This window comes from Antechinus flavipes, chromosome 4 (genome assembly GCF_016432865.1).
Source record: "Antechinus flavipes isolate AdamAnt ecotype Samford, QLD, Australia chromosome 4, AdamAnt_v2, whole genome shotgun sequence".
NCBI lineage: Eukaryota > Metazoa > Chordata > Mammalia > Dasyuromorphia > Dasyuridae > Antechinus > Antechinus flavipes.
In genome coordinates, this window is record NC_067401.1 from 119642350 (window position 1) to 119659509 (window position 17160).

A 17160-nucleotide genomic window follows, 5' to 3' on the forward strand; every position below is an offset into this window, starting at 1 on the left:
CCAAAGACTCAATAATCTCTTGGTATGATGTTTCCCCCACTCTCTATGTCTCCTGCAACTCCTAGAGCCTTTCTCTTCTCTCCTAAGGCTTTTCTAAACTTTTTCTTTCTACCCTCCTCCACAAATGTCTCTCCACCCAGGAACCTTCCCTTCTTCCCTAAAGAGTCCTTTCTCTCCAGATAGCTAGCCTATAACTTAGCCCCACAATTTCCTTGCCTTCCTTTCTTTTCATCAGCTACCTCATCTGCATCCTGCAAATAAATTGGGTCCATTAGCCAAATAAAGTCTGACTTCTTCTTGAGGAAATGCATTACCTAATAAGATCATAAGCTTATATCCTTTGGCTTATTTGAGAGGATTTATAAACTTGGAAAGGGCCTTTTTTATTTTATCAATATAAATTATTGTATTTAAAATATAAATTTATTTTATTTCAATATAATTGATTTCCTTTGTAATCTTCTGTATTTTATTTTGTGAACTTAAAGCCATTATTCTGAGAAAGAGTTCATATGTTTCACCAAACAAACAAAAGGCTCCATGACCCCAAAAAGATCAAGAAATTTTGGTTTAGATAGGTGGTGCAGTGGATAGAGCACCAGCCCTGAAGTCAAGAGGACCTGAGTTCAAATCTGGCCTCAGACACTTAACACTGCCTAGATGTGTGACCTTGGGCAAGTCACTTTGCCAATTGCCTCAGAAAAAAAAAAAAAAAGAAAAAAGAAATTTTGCCATAGAGCTACTTCTGGTATTTTTAAGCCCTGAATTGAAAACCAAGAGACCTGAATTTTAGCCTTGACTCTGACACCAGCTTGGAAAGGTACCTTTAGCAGGTAATTTCTATAGGCCTTAGTCTCGTAATTTTAAAGTGGAAATGATAATACCTATCCTAATTACCACATGAGATTGTTTTGAGGGTAAAAAGAGGCAATGCATGTGAAAGCATTTTCAAATGTATATGAAGCTATGCAAATGGAGGGTTATTATAACCTCTAGCATAAATCCCCACTGAATCAATACTAACACTGTTCCCCAAGAGGATGAGAGATAAGGGTCGGGAAGAAGCAGGGAAGTTTAATAAGAGCTAATGCTCCCTGAGAGAATACACACTTTTAATAACAGCCCTGGGTAAATCACTGTGACAACCTCCCATAACAAGGCTCAGAGGAACCACTTGAAAAGTTTTCTTCTTCTTAGCCCCAGGGAACAGGAAAGGACATCACTGGGGGACAATGTCTGGAGGCTGCCAGAAGGAGCACTTGAAGTAGCATTAGGAAAAAACATTAATCTGATGAATAACTAGTCTCAAAGCAACCTAAAAAAAATCCCATTTTCTGTCTCTGTTCTCTAAAAAAGAGAATTCTGAAGCATCTCTAGCAACTTTTATAGCGGGAAAGTATGGCTTCTTTTGGTCTAACGAATCTTTTTTTTCTGCTACTACAGCATCTCTGTCCTTGTTATTCCCACAGACTATTAGAGCTAGAAGGGACCTTGAAGATTTTCCAAATTAATTAACACGGATTTATTAGCATTTGCTATCTATAAAATAGGGACCCACCTCACAAGGCTGTTAAGAAGAGCAAATGAGATAGCATGTGTAAAGCATTTGGTATATATTAATCAATTATATGTTCATTATATTAGCACTCCTTCTTCTTCTTCATCTTCTACCACTACTACTATTACCACCACCACCACTACAATTTCTACTACTACTACTACTACTACTATTATCACATACAAACAAGGTGGTAGAAATACAGATATGAAGAATGAAAAAAAAATCTCTTGAAGAGCTTACATTCTAATGGAGAAGACACAAGTACATATACACTTATATATAGAATGAATATGAGAATAAATGCATGAAAGTTTGAAACAGTATTTTACTTATCTCAATACACATAAAGATAATTTTTAATATTCATTTTTATAAGACTTTGTGTTCTATATTTTTTCCCTCTCTTCCTTACCTCCCCAAGACAACAAGTAGTCTGATACAGGTTAAATATGTGCAATTCTTTTAAACATATTTCCATGTTTATTATGTTGTGCAAGAAAACCATAAGAAAGAAAAATAAACAAACAAAAAGGTAAAAATCCTGTATTTTGATAAATATTCAGTCTCTATAGTTCTCTCTCTGGATGCAAATGGCATTTTCCATCCCAAGTCTATTGCAACTGCCTGGAATTACCATACTGTTGAGAAGAGCCAAGTCCATCACAATTGACTGTCACATTATCTTATTGTTACTGTGTACAATGTTCTCCTAGTTCTGCTCACTTCACTCAGCCTCTGTTCATGTAGGTCTTTTCAAGCTTTTCTGAAATCAGCCTATTCATCATTTCTATAGAACAACAATATTCCATTATATCCATATACCATAACTTATTCACCCATTCCCCAATTGGTGCAAATCCACTCAATTTTCTTTCCAATCAAGTTCCTTGATACATGGCAGTTTGGAAGGAGGATGCCAGCAGCTGAGAGATGGAGAAAGATAAATACTTGATTTGTGTATTTTGAAGAAAGAGTGGGATTCTTTGAGATGGAGGTGGAGAAATGAGTGCATTTCAGAAGAAGGACACTACTCAGAAGCATAGAGATGGGAAATATGTGAGGAACAGGCATGTAGTCAGTTTGGCAAGATTGCAGAGTTCAGGAGAAGGAGAAATATATGAAGCTAGAAAGAGAAATTGAGACCAGGTTGTGTAGGACTTTACAAGCTATAAACAGAGCTGTTTCTATTTTATCCTAGAGCAATAGTTTTCACTAAGGGAAGAAAAAATAGTAAGATTATAATGTTTTTCTCATGTTACCTTTTTCAGCCCTGTGACTCCTCATTAAATCTTCCCCAAACTCCCTTCTCACTTCATGTTATTTTTCTACCCTGCCTTGTCAGTTTTTGACACCCTCCTAAATGGTGAAGCTATCTCCCTGTCATTCAAATCTTCTTGATTCTTCTTCCTTTCTTAAAGGACCAAAACCATCTGTTTCTGATGGGGGGAGGGATGTCAAACTAGGACAAAACTGCTTTCATCCATGCTCCTTTCTCAGTCTCCTTCCCATGGGTGTGATATATAACTCACTGATCTAGGCAACTTCTCAACATTCAGACCAATCAGCTAAAAGATGAGGATGTGAATGATAACTAGCATGACATAGAACTTCAAGGTCTGCAAAGCACTTTTAGAAATATTATCTCATTCTGTTGCCATGGCAACCCTGGGAATTAGGTCCCCATTTTATAAAATGAGTAAACTGAAGCAGGTAAAAGTTAGATGACTTTCTCAGGGTCATAGAGTTAGTGTGTAAGGCAGGATTTGAATTCAGACTCCAAGGGTGGGTGCTGTATCAACACCACTATCCAGCCGCCAAATTAATCTTGTCTATACCCCTTTTCACTTTTCAAAGTACTTTGTCCTCTCTTCCATTTCCCATCCCTGTCAAGTAAAGTCCCTTTATAAGAAGGGACTTTATAAGAATCTTCCAAGTTTTATTCTAATAAGATCATCATTAGAAAGATGAAACAGGGATGCTGCTGCACCTCTGTTCAGGGAAAAAACAAATGAAAAGAAGTGCCCTGCCTGAGCACTGTAGGGGGAATGGGAAAGGTGTCATATATAAATCACCCCATCCCTCTTTATTTTTTTAAATTCTAGATCTTGTGTGTGTGTCTGTGTGTCTGTGTGTCTGTGTGTCCCTGCGCTCGCATACCATCTTGGTACTTAGTTCAGTGATTTAGTTTAGGTGATTGGAATGTTTCAAGTGAGAAAGGGAGGGGGGAGTTGATGGCTAATTGCTACTTGATGGTAAGACAAAAAAACAGAAAGCTCAGCTAGAGTACAGCTCTCCTCTCCCAGCTGACAATGCAAATATCACCAAGAGTGATTATTACATTGTCAAGGAGCTGAGGAAGCATCTGCTTGAGAACTCTAATAGTCCTCTAACTGGTCTTCCGGGCGCCGGTTCATCCCTTCTCCAATCCATCCTCCACACTGTTACCCAGGTAATCTTCCAAATGTCCCTAGGATGATGTCACTCTTCTCCACAAAAGTCCTCAATCACTCATTGCTGCCTAGCAAATAAAATTCAAACTTCATTCGCTCCCTAAAATCAGACTCCTACCTACCCAGACTTATCTCTTTTACCTTCTCTATATGCTAGCCAAACTTTTCATCCCGTTTTCATACAGTCCTCAAACCTCTCTCTCTGTACGCCCTCCTGGCAACAGAATTTCCCTTACCCTGTCTCCCTCTCCATTTGTGAAAGCCCCTCTTTTCCATTAAGACCCAACTTGAATAAGAGCCATAAGTGGTCAAAGAATATGAATAGGCAGTTTTTAGAAAAAGAAATCAAAGCTATCAATAATCATGTGAAAAATACACTAAATTACTAATAATTAGATAAATGCACATTAAAACAACTCTGAGGTAGCACTATATACCAGTCAGATTTGCTAATGGCAGAAAAGGAAAGTGACAAATGCTGGAGAACATGTAAGAAAATAGGCACACTAATGTATTATCGGTGGAACTATGAACTAGTACAACTGTTCAGGAGAACTATGTTCAAAGGGGTATAAGGTTGTGTATAAAATGTGTGTACTTTGATCTAGCAATGCCTAAGTCTATATCCCAAAGAAATCACAGGAAAGAGGATAAATATGTGAAAAAAAAAATTTTAGCAGCTCCTTTTGTGTGGTGGCAAAAAATGAAATTAAGGGCATGTTCATCAGTTGGGAATAGCTAATCAAGTTATAGTATATTAATGTGATGGCATAGCACTGTACTGTAAGAAATGATAAAAGGATTGTTTCAGAAAAACCTGGGAAGACTTATATGAACTGATTCAAAGTGAAGTGAGCAGAATTAATAGAACAATTTATACAGTTAAGAGCAAGATTAGAAAATAATTGTGAAAGACTTGGTAACAGTGATTTACCACAACTTCCAAGAACTTGTGAAATAAAATATTACTCACTTCCAGATAGAGAACTGAGAGTGAAGGCCGAAGCAAAATTTTTATTTATTTTCCTTGTCTTTCTTTGGAGGGAGGGGAGAGGGGATGTGAGAAAACATGAGATATATGTTTTGCATGGCTTCATATGTATAATGGGTATCATATTTCTTGCCTTCTCAATGTGTGTAGGAGGGTTGGAAGGAAGGGGCAAATTTGGAAGGAAAATAAAAGACCCAACTTGTGGAACAATACTTCCAGGAATTCTTTTCGGACCCACACACCTTTTCGAGAAAGGAATTTATTCCTCCTCAATTTTCTTTTAGCTCTTTATTAGAGTCTCTTTACCCCCCTGTTATATACTATTTTGTATCATATTTATGTAGATGTCACAGCCCATTGGTAAAATATAAGCTAATTAAAGGCAGAAACTGTTATTTCTCTTTTTTTGTATCTTTAACACTAAGATAGTACCTTGTACATTTTAAGTACTTATTAACTGGATGAATTAATTCCCTTTAAAGAATATGTTGGGGCAGCTAGATGGCACAGTGGATAGAGCACCAGCCCTGAAATCACAAGGACCTGAGTTCAAATTTGACCTCAGACACTTAACATGTCTTAGCTGTGGGAGCCTGGGCAAGTCATTTAACCCCAATTGCCTCAGGGGAAAAAAAGAATATGTTAATAGGGACATAATTTGCAATTTTGAACCCATGACTGAGATACTTTCCTTCTCCCTGTCCCCCACCCAATCCCAAGCATTTTCCTCTCTGGGATCAGGTGTCTTAATTCGGATGGATGCCTGAATTTCCAATTCCAACTAGCACTATAATTTTATGTAAACTCTACAGGGCATGACCAATGCCTTAAGCCAATCAAACTTCCAATTATATCTATGGAAGTATCCTGGCCTTATTCACACTTAGTAAACAATCTAAATTTGTTCTCACCTGATAAAAGTATCAGAGTATAGTAAATTATCACTTCTTTTTGTCAGTAGGAGGAACTTGATTAATTTATCCAATCTATCATTCCCTCCCCACTGTAACCTTATGCTTCTATAAATCTAGATTCACCTGGAGTGGACCTAGGGGTGTGCTGAAGCCAGATCCAACCCACTTATGAGAGCTGATAGTTGAATTTTCAGCATGAAGTACATCTTGAAAATTGGTAAAGCTACATATCAGAGCTTAATTTACTGTTTTGTTGATTCTCTTGCCTGGGGGGAAAAAAGTGATAAAATGTTAATAATAGATTAAACTTTAAAAGTAAGTCTTTTTTTTTTAGAGTCAGTTGTTAATTTTCACCTGCATGCCCCTGGATAAAATCAGCCTTAACAATTAACAATGGCCACATTGATCTAGAAATACATCTCAGAGACTAGATAGGTTTTTCCAGAGGCAGGAGCTATATATAGATGCCTAGGAGAAAGGCATGAGATGTCCATAAGATGATGATAATGATAATGGTGGTGATGATGCATTTGTAAAGTATTTTTCCCCTCAATAGTATTTTATTTTTCCAAATACATTTAAAGATACTTTTCAACATTTGTTTTTGTAAGATTTTGTGTTACAAATTTTTTCCTCTCACATCCTTACTTCCTGCCTCCCTAAGAGCAATCTGATATAGGTTAATCTGTATAGTATTTTAAGATTTGTAAAGTTTAAAATTTTATCTCATTTTTTTCTTCATAATCTTGAGAGGTAGATTGCTATTATTATCATCCTCATTTAGCAGATGAGAAAATTCAGAAAGACAGAGATTAAGTAACTTGCCCAGGATTATGTAGATACTGAGTATCTGAGGATATTTAAATCTAGTTCTGTCTTTCACCAGATCTAGTGCTCTACCCACTGTGCAATCTACCTTAAGAACAAATAATTGTTGTTGTGGAGGAGTCATTTTTCAGCCATGTCTGATTTTGTGACCTCATTTGAGGTTTCCTTGGCAAAGCTACTGGAGCGGTTTGCCATTTGCTTCTTTGGCTCATTTTACAGATGAGAAAACTGAGGCAAACAGGATAATATGACTCACCCAAGATCATACATCTATTAAGTTTCTGAGGCCAGATTTGAACTCAGGCTCTCCTGATTCCAGCTCTGGCATTCTATCTACTGCCCCACCTAACTTAAGATGAAAAGAGGATGGTCTCCAAAGACTAAAGGAAGAATCTTTGAGGACCACATAGGAACTAAAAACAACTAAAACAATTCATATTTATATATTGCTCAAGAATGTACAAGCTGCCCAAACTGGACTTCTGTTTCACATGACATTCTATCTCCCACCTGTGTACCTTTGCACTGACTGCTCCTCACTGTCCCTATCTGGAACATGCTCTCCCTCATCACCTCTGCTTCTTAGAATCCCCAGCTTCGATCAAAACTCAGTTTAGGTGCCATCTTCTCCATGAGGACTTCCCAGAATCTGTGAGATGCTTTGTACGATCACAGTGTGATAAGGGAGCCTCCATATTCTTGTGAAGTCAGGGTCAGGAGGAGAAAGGATGGTCATCACGATTTTTAAAGAAAATATTAGAATAATGGGTAATCATTCTCCAATTGATAAATGATCAAAAGATATGAACAATTTTCAGATGAAGAAATTGAAACCATTTCTAGTCCTATGAAAAGGTGCTCTAAATCACTATTGATCAGAGAAATGCAAATTAAGACTACTCTGAGATACCACTGCATACCTGTCAGATTGGCTAAGATGACAGGAAAAGATAATGATGAATGTTGGAGGGGATGTGGGAAAACTGGGACTCTGATACATTGTTAGTGGAGTTGTGAACGAATCCAACCATTCTGGAGAGTGATTTAGAACTATGCTCAAAAAGTTAATCAAACTGTGCAACCCTTTGATCCAGCAGTGTTTTTACTGGACTTATATTCCAAAGAGATCTTAAAGGAGGTAATGTGCAAAATTGTTTATGGCAGCCCTTTTTATAGTGACAAGAAACTGGAAACTGAGTGGATGCTCATCAGTTGAAGAATGGCTAAATAAATTATGGTATGTGAATGCTATGGAATACTATTGTTCTTTAAGAAATGACCAGCAAGATGATTTCAAAGGGCCTGGAGAAATCTACATGAACTGACGCTAAATGAAATGAAAAGAACCAGGATTTCATTGTACATGGCAACGGCAAGATTATACGATGATCAGTTCTGATGGATGTGGTTTTTTTCAACAATGAGTCAATTCAGGCCAGTTCCAATAATCTTGTGATAATGAGAACCATCTATACCCAGAAAAAGGACTGTGAGAACTGAATGTGGATCACAATATAGCATTTTCCCTTCTTTTGTTGTTTGCTTGCATTTTATTTTCTTTCTCATTTTTTCCTTTTTGATCCGATTCTTCTTGTGCAGCAAGATAATTGTATAAATACATATGCTTATTTTTTTAAATGGGGGTATCTAGGTGGTACAGTGGAGAGTGCACCAGTCCAGGACCAAATCCAACTATGTGACCCTATGCAAATCATTTAATCCCAATTGCCTAAAATAAAGAATAATAGAAAGAAAGAAAAAACTGAAAGCTAATTTTAATGCAATCTTATAATGCTTGGAACTTCTCCACTCCCCCTTCTGGGAGTCATCTTTTAATAATACACAAAATATGGAAGGAGGTGTTAGTGATTTATTCCCACAAATGACTATGCATATATTTTGTTCATGCTTATTTGTGTACATGTTGTGCTCCTGGATGGAATACAGACTCCTTGAGGGCAGAAATTATTTCATTTTTATCTTTGTGTCCCCCAAGTGACTAATACATTTTGTGTTATTATTTAGTCATGTCTGACTTTTTATGAGCCCATTTGGTGTTTTCTGGACAAAGATACTGGACTGATTTGCCATTTCCTTCTCCACCTCATTTTACAAATGGGAAAACTGAGGCACACAATGTTAAATAACTTGTCCTGCATCACACAGCTTATAATAAGCATCTTTGTGGAAACAAAAGTGACATAAAAACAAACAAACAAAAAAATCAACAAAATTTAAATTTAAAAAATTAAAAAGGAAATGGAGATGGAGAGCAATTCTATTTGATGAGAATATAAAATCTATGAAACTAGATGAAATAAGGTCAGATGGGACAGCTGGGTGGTGAAGCGGTTAGAGCACCGGCCATGTAGTAAGGAAGACCTGAGTTCAAATCCAGCCTTAGATGCTTATTAACTGTGTGACTAAACAAGTTACTTAACCCCATTGCCTCCAACAAGTAAACAAATGGTAACCTTTAATGCAGGATCAGAGCTTTATTCTTTATCAGGCAATAGGAGCCTCCAAACAGAATCTGTAAGTAGAAGAGTGATGAAATCAGATACCAAGAAAGCTATCTTGTCTCCCTTCCTCAGAGGGTAGGGAGAAACTGAACGGGTATGACTCACCTAACCACATCTGTTCAATAAACACTTCATCAAAGAAAGGCCCAGTCCATTGAGAACCACTCACCCAGAGGATGCAGTCTTAGGTGCTTTGGTTTAGGAGGGGGGAATCACGCGGCAGTGGTTAGCGGCTTTAAATAACTCCTAGTTATATAGTTATCGAATGAATAGCTTCCCTTCCTGAGCGCTGATGTCATGTGGGTAGATGAATCAATATTATTCATGGTTTCATAGTATCACAGATGTAGAACTAGAAGTGACCCCAGAAGCCAATTTTATTGATCATCAATATTTCCAATTATCCAACAGACATTTATTACATGCCATACACTGTCACACACACACACACACACACACACACACAGTGCTTGTCCTTTAGGGGAAAAGTCTACTTTTTCTTTTAAGATTTAAAAAACCTTGTAATGCTTCTCTCCTCAACCTTCTCTTAAAGAATGGAATCCATCCCATCCTTTTGGCTATTTCCCTTCACCTTCTTCTGTGTATGTTCGAACTATTTATTGTGCTGGCCACAAATCACTAGTTTGTCCCTCAATCCTCAGCTGCTTAACTGTGGGGACCACAGCCCCTCTAACTAAACGTGAGGCTCATGAAATCAGGAATAGTCCTCAGTAAATGTTTGATCCGTAGGCCTATGTGAAAGGGGGTCTCAGGGGGGAAAGGTTTTGGAAGCCCGGCTGTAACCTCCTACAGAAGCGGATTCAGGGAAGGCCGGCTTTTTTACCTCCTCCGTGGCCCTCCCCCACCGAGTGTGGAACCGCACTGGCCGGCGTGTTTACAGCATCAACACCTGAAACCTACAAGGGCTATTGACATGCAGTCACGACAGCAGGACGGGGCTGTTTTATCTCCTCTCCATTACCGGCTCTTTTCTGCTTCCTACTGCAGCAGCCTCATCACCGCCTCTAATCACTGGCTGCTTCTGATCTTTTTGTTCTCTTTCTCTTTTCAATGCTACCCCCCTCCCCCTCTCCTGTTGTCATTTCTCAATATGAAAAGGCTGGCCTTTTATAATCCTCACAGCCAATCAGAGCAGGCCCTTTCTCCCACTTAGCGAGCAGAACCAATCACAGCCCCCCGAATGTAATCTCTGGGTCTTCAGTTCTTCTCAGCTGTGTTCTCTGGTTGCTGGGGGACTCAGGAGCTGCAGCCTTGTCACCAGAACAGTGTATGTTTGCCAGTTACATCTGGGCTAGATTTATTCCATAAACCATAAGCTGAATAACAGGATTTTTTTTTTTTGTAATACTAGAGACACTTAGATGAACTCCATTCCATTTATGACAAATCACCATGAAGCTCAATAACAATTGTGTTTATATCATTAAACAGGAGCCAAATTAACTTATTTGTAAGCTCCATTTGGCTTTATATATTGCTATGCTCAATCTGCATAAATCACTATACATACATACGTTTATATAGATACACACACACATTTATTTACTACATTTGTCTGCCCATAAAGCAATATCCTGGACTATGTCCAGAGGAAGATGGCCAAAATGTTGAAACAATTGGAAACTGTTAATTTCCATAACTGGAAGCTTTCTATTGAAGAAAGAGATAATTGGAATAAAGCAGAATTTAATGAGAGAGAGAGAGAGAGAGAGAAATGGGGGGAGCAGGGAGGGAGGCAGGAAGAGAGGGAAGGAGAAAGGAAGGAAGGAAGGAAGGAAGGAAGGAAGGAAGGAAGGAAGGAAGGAAGGAAGGAAGGAAGGAAGGAAGGAAGGAAGGAAGGAAGGAAGGAAGGAAGGAAGGAAGGAAGGAAGGAAGGAAGGAAGGAAGGAAGGAAGGAAGGAAGGAAGGAAGGAAGGAAGGAAGGAAGGAAGGAAGGAAGGAAGGAAGGAAGGAAGGAAGGAAGGAAGGAAGGAAGGAAGGAAAGAATCAAGCATGTTCTTCTCAGACCCTGGCAGTTAAGAATAAAAGATGACTGTTATAGAAAGGTGATTTAAGTTGAAAGTAAAAGAAAAAAATGCTAAGTATTAGAGTTGTCCAAATGTGAAATGGATTGTCTGAGAACTTAGTAGATTCCCTAACATTAGAAGTATTCAACCAAATGTTGAATGGCAATTTGCTGGCCATGTTATAGAGAGGATGTTTCCTGTGCAGGTATAGATATAGATGGTCTCTGAGATTCTTTCCAAGTCTGTAATTAACTTAGTTCTGTCTTATTTTTATCTTAGTTGACAAGACAGTTTCTTTTTGAAAAATCTCAACTTTGGGTTGAACTAAATAGGGAAAAGGCATTAGTTTATGAGGGGAAAAGCCAAGAGAACCAAGGGGATCAGTTTGTGCTCTCAAAGCTAGATGAGACAGCAGAAATAACTATCCCAGTTTTCCAGAGTCCATTAATCTGGGCTATTGGGAAAATGTTATCTAGAACTGTTGGAAAGGTGAAAACTCAAGATAAAAAGAGGCAGGGATTGCTAACTAACTCATTTTCATAAAGTACATTCCCTCATGACTTATCCTCAATAACAGTTATAAATCACATAATTAAAGAAAAATCACCATCCCCATTTCTAAGGCCCAGATTGATTCAATGTCTTACTAAAATTAAAAGTGGTTTACTGGTCTAGAATCCAAGCCTTCTTATAGCACTCAGTTCTCTGAACCTCATTATCAACTAGATAGAAAGTTTCTTAAGGAAAGGGATCATGGGTTTGTAATTTGTACACACACACACACACACACACACACACATGCCCTTATTTACATTTAGGTTCTAGCACACAATGGAGCCTCCATAAATGTTTATTGAAAAAATGAAGGATTAAAAAAGAATGAATGAATATCTTCCATTTCTCTCCATAGTTCCTGAATAGAGGTTTGCATGATTAGTTCCTAGGAATCTGGACTCAGAAAATTACTCTATGAAAGCAGCAAACAAAGAAAAGAATTATAAACTAACCTTTATCAAGAATGGGTAACTAACCTTTACCAAGAATGGGTAATGGTTACACCTTCCCGTTCCCAAATTCAATGAAGAATATACTTTGAGAGTTATTTGCCAGTTTTTTTATCTTTTTCCAAAGTGTTCACAATCACACAATGGCCTGAGTCCAAGGTCATTCCACCCTAGTCATTCTTAAGAATGGGCCCAGTCAGTGTGGAACAGGATTTCCCATTCTGTCTTCAGCTCCTACTCACAATTCTGACTTAACTACTCATTCCAAACCATCTGGGTGGAGAAACAAGAATGAGAGTCACTAGCCACCAGACAGTTGGCTGGGAAAAAATATTTTGTGCAACCTCTTGCCTCTCAGAAAGACCATTATGAAAGATGGCTGACTGGTCACCTCATTACTAAAGTTCCCAAACCTCCAGAGAATTACACTTCAAATATGACTCATTATCTCTGCTAGTCCCACCTGAACCTCTTTCTACTATAAGTCAACCCCTTCAATGGATACTAAAAACAACTATTTTCCTTCCATTCCAAAGACATCCCCTCATAATCAGATTTGGGGAATAATCAGACTTGACTTTCTTCTCCTCAAGGACTAGAATTCTATATATGGATAGAATAGGTATGAAGAATGACTCATATATTTGCTACGTTTTAAGATTTGCAAAGTGCTTTCCTCACAACAATCCTGTACTGGAATCAGTGTAAATAATATTATATTAGTCTTAAGGATGAGCAAGATGAATCTCTAAAAAGCCACTGACCCACAATCACACGACTAGTAAATGTCTGAGACAAGATTTGAAGCCAGGTCTCCAGCTTCTCAAAATAACTTTGTTGTTGCCTCCTGCATCTGTTCAGGTATGTGAAGTGTATTCAATTTCCTCTGGAGGATTTGTGACAAATTTGTTCAGAGGTATTTCCTTTGATCTGTGAAAAGACCATTTGGAAGAGGATTTGAAAGAAGTCCTTAACCTTACTGACTCATTGTTCTTCTACCAGACTGGTAGATGTGATCTTACTTCTTTACTCAAGAGAATTTAGGGAACTGATCAAAAGAAAAAGGAACTGATTAGAGGGGAAATTTTTGAGATAAATATATCAAAGGTTGACACCTAGAAATTCCAAAGAATTGATTCAAATTCAAAGGGCAATGCCCTATCTGTAGTGGATAAAAGATTAAGAGATGTGAATGAACAATTGACAAAGGAAGAAATACAAACTTCAAATGATTATTTTTAACAAAAGTCTGCCTCAGTAATCATCAAAGAAATGCAAATTAAAACAACTTTGACATACTATCATCTCATTTGTTGGATTTGCAAAATATAAAAAATTTTAAATTCAGTGCTGATAACAAAGCAGGTACTTTACTGATGATATTGCAAATTAAGCGGCTCTTTTTGCAAATCAAATTGGCAATACGTAATAAGTCATAAAACTGATTATGTCTTTGACTCAATAATACCATTACTAAAATGTTACCCAAAGGAAAACTAAAAATCTGCTTGCACAAACACATTTATAATTACATTATTTGAAATATAGAAAAAATTTGAAAATAATCTAACTGTCCAGAGTTTGGGAAATGGCTGTCCCAATTGTAGTACACTAATATAATGGAATATAATAGCATTACCAACAAATGGGAAGAATATAAAGAAATATGAAGCAACTCATAGGAAATGCAAAACAAAAAAGACAGACTATGTCACTGAAGCACTTATTAGGTTCTTATTCTGGGGAAACTAGGTTCTACAATGGATAGAGCACCAGTCCTGGAGTCAGGAGAATCTGAGTTCAAATCCAGATTCAGACACAAAATATCTGTATGACCTGGGCAAGTCCAATTGTAAGTACTAAACTCTGGCGATACAAAGAAAAGTGAAAAATAATTCTTGTTCTTAGGTATTCAGTCTAATAGGGGAGACAACATGAAAACAATCTATGCATACATAAACTATATGTTGAGATACTCAACAGAGAAAGGGCACTAAGATTAAGGAACAGGGAAAGGCTTCTTGAGGAAGGTAGAATTTTATCTTATACTTGACCAGTCAGTCAACAAGGAGGGAAAACCATATAAATATATTTGATGATTATCTATACCTATAAAAGAAGGATATAAATGCACAGAAAGGAAATAAAGGAATAAACAAAAAGAGAGAAGGACACATGAAGGGGGAAAGCGAAGAAGTTATCACTGCCTAAAAAAAAAAAAATAGCTTATGGATGTAAACAATTTATAAAGCAAAAAAACAAAAAAGTATTGTATTTTGAAAATGATGAATAAGTATTTGATTTATTTATTGGGTTCAGGTTTTTTTAATAAAATAAAAAATTACATAGGCTTAATGAATTAGATCATGATTTGGGATTAACAGCTTGCTGCTTCTTGCAGGAGTCACTAGGTGGTGTCATAGTGCACAGAGCATTGGGACTAGAGTCAGGAAGACTCATCTTCCTGAAGGTCCAATCTGGCCTCAGATACTAATCAGCGTTGTGACTCTGGACAAATCACTGAATCCTGTTTGCCTCAGTTTCCTCACCTGTAAAATGAGCTGGAAAAGGAAATGGCAAAACACTCCAATATCTTTGCCTAGAAAACCCCAAATGGGGTCATGAAGAACCCAGACATGACTTGAACAAATTCCTCTTGCAACCATTTGCCTAAACTTCATTCTAAGTTTTTGCTTTCTGCTGTTGTTAATCATTTAACAAGGTCACAGTTTTGATACTACGATTCAAGAAGGAATTTGCTTTTTGCAACACGATTCAGTGGAAAGAGCTCTGAATTTGGAGCATAGATTTAAAATCCAGCTCAGCTCCCTTTGCCACCTCCCTAAGGCTCATTTTCCATATTTGTGCTATGAAGGCATTTCTTTATAGGCAAAGTTCAGCCTTGGTCATCAGTCTCAGTACTTCTGTCCTCTCTCCCTTGCTGTAGGAAATGACCCTAATTAAACAAATCATTTTTCTCCTCTGAAAAAAGAGTAAAGGAGACTAGATTATCTTAAGGACAGCTGGATCATCCAGCATTTGTTGCTTGAGTAGACAATGAAAAGGTCAAAATGGAATGAGCTCTTTGCAAAATATTGAGCACTAACCATCTACAGATTGCCTCTGGAAACTCAGGACATGAATTTCTACCCCACACTGTCTGCCTCACACTCGATGTCCAATCCATTTTTATTTAATGTGCATAGACCTGCTACTTTTTATAACAATCTACAACAAGCCTGTTGAATTCACAGTTGAGTCTCTTCCAATCAGATCTTTTTTACTTACCGCATTGCATTGCTCCACAATAATATATGGAAAAATAGGCCAGAAGCTGAGCAACTAGACTCTGAATATGCTTAATGAACGTTGTTCATTTATTTCAATTATATCTGATTCTCCATGATCTCTTTTGGAGTTCTCTTGGCACAAATACTGGAGTGATTTGCCATTTCCTTTTTCAGCTCATTTTTACAGATGAGGAAACTGAGGCAAACAGGTGACTTGTCTAAGGTCATACAGCAGCTAAGTATCTGGGGTATAATCTAAACTCAGATCTTCTTGACTCTAGACCTAGAACTCTATCCACTGTGTCACTTAGCTGCCTTAAATTTGAATTTACTTTGGTCAAGGTAGAGTTGATTAGTAAATATGTACTGTATGCAGGAATGGGAAAGATACAAGAGAAATAAAAGATATAATTTCCATACCCTTGAAGTTTTAACCTCAAAGTGGGAAGATACAAAGTGGGTTTGTATCCCAAAGCTATCATAAAAGAGAGAAAGGACTTACATGTGCAAAAAATGTTTATAGCAGCTCTTTTTGTAGTGGCAAGGAATTGGAAATTGGGTGAATGCCCATCAGTTGGGGAATGGCTGAATAAGTTATGGTTTATGAATGAAATATTATTATTCCATAAGAAATGATGAGCAGGCTGATTTCAGAAAAGCCTGGAAAGACTTACATGAGCTGAATGAAGTAAGCAGAAAGAAGAGAACATTGTACATAAACGGTAGAAGCAAGATAATGTGATGATCAATTGTGATGGACTTGATTCTTTTCAACCATGAGGTGATTGAAGGCAATTCCAATAGACTAGGGATGGAAAATGCCATCCACATCCAGAAAGAGAACCATGGAGACCGAATGTGGATTGAAGCATGGTATTTTTAGGTTTTTGTTTTTGTTGGATTTTTTTCTTTTTCATATTTTTTTTCCTTTTTGATCTAAGTTTCTTGCACAATATGACAAATATGGAGATGTGATTAAAAGAAATGTACATATTTAAATTTTAAAAAAATTTTGAGTTCCAAATTTTTCTTGTTCCTTCCCTTTTCTCCCCTCTTCCTAAGACAGTAAGCAATCTGATATAGGTTATATATGTGCAACATGATCAATACATCAATACTATCCTGGTCACATTCCTTCCTCTAGATATCTTCCGGCTTGTCATGTCCTCCCTAAAATTCAACACTCACATCAAAATATAACATTCCATGTAGTCTGACACAGGCTTACTTCATTCTGGACACTATGCTTCTCTTAACATAAGATGAATTTTTATCTACCATATTGTTAATTAATATGAGCTTGGAATCCATTAAAACACTAAAAGAGCAAAAAAAATCCAGACCTCTAACTCCAAATTGTTCTTCCTAAATCATACAACATTATTTCTTAACTAAGGTTATCCCAATGTTTTAGTGCCATATTAAGCTAATAAAACTTAAAATAGCACCACAACCTTTGGGATGTCCTGTACTTACATTTTCTACCTCACAGCCATGTGAGGAAAGTACTTTTTGAACTTAAGGTAATAGCTAGTATTAGTGCTAGCGACTGGTCAGCATTAGTCCATGCCTT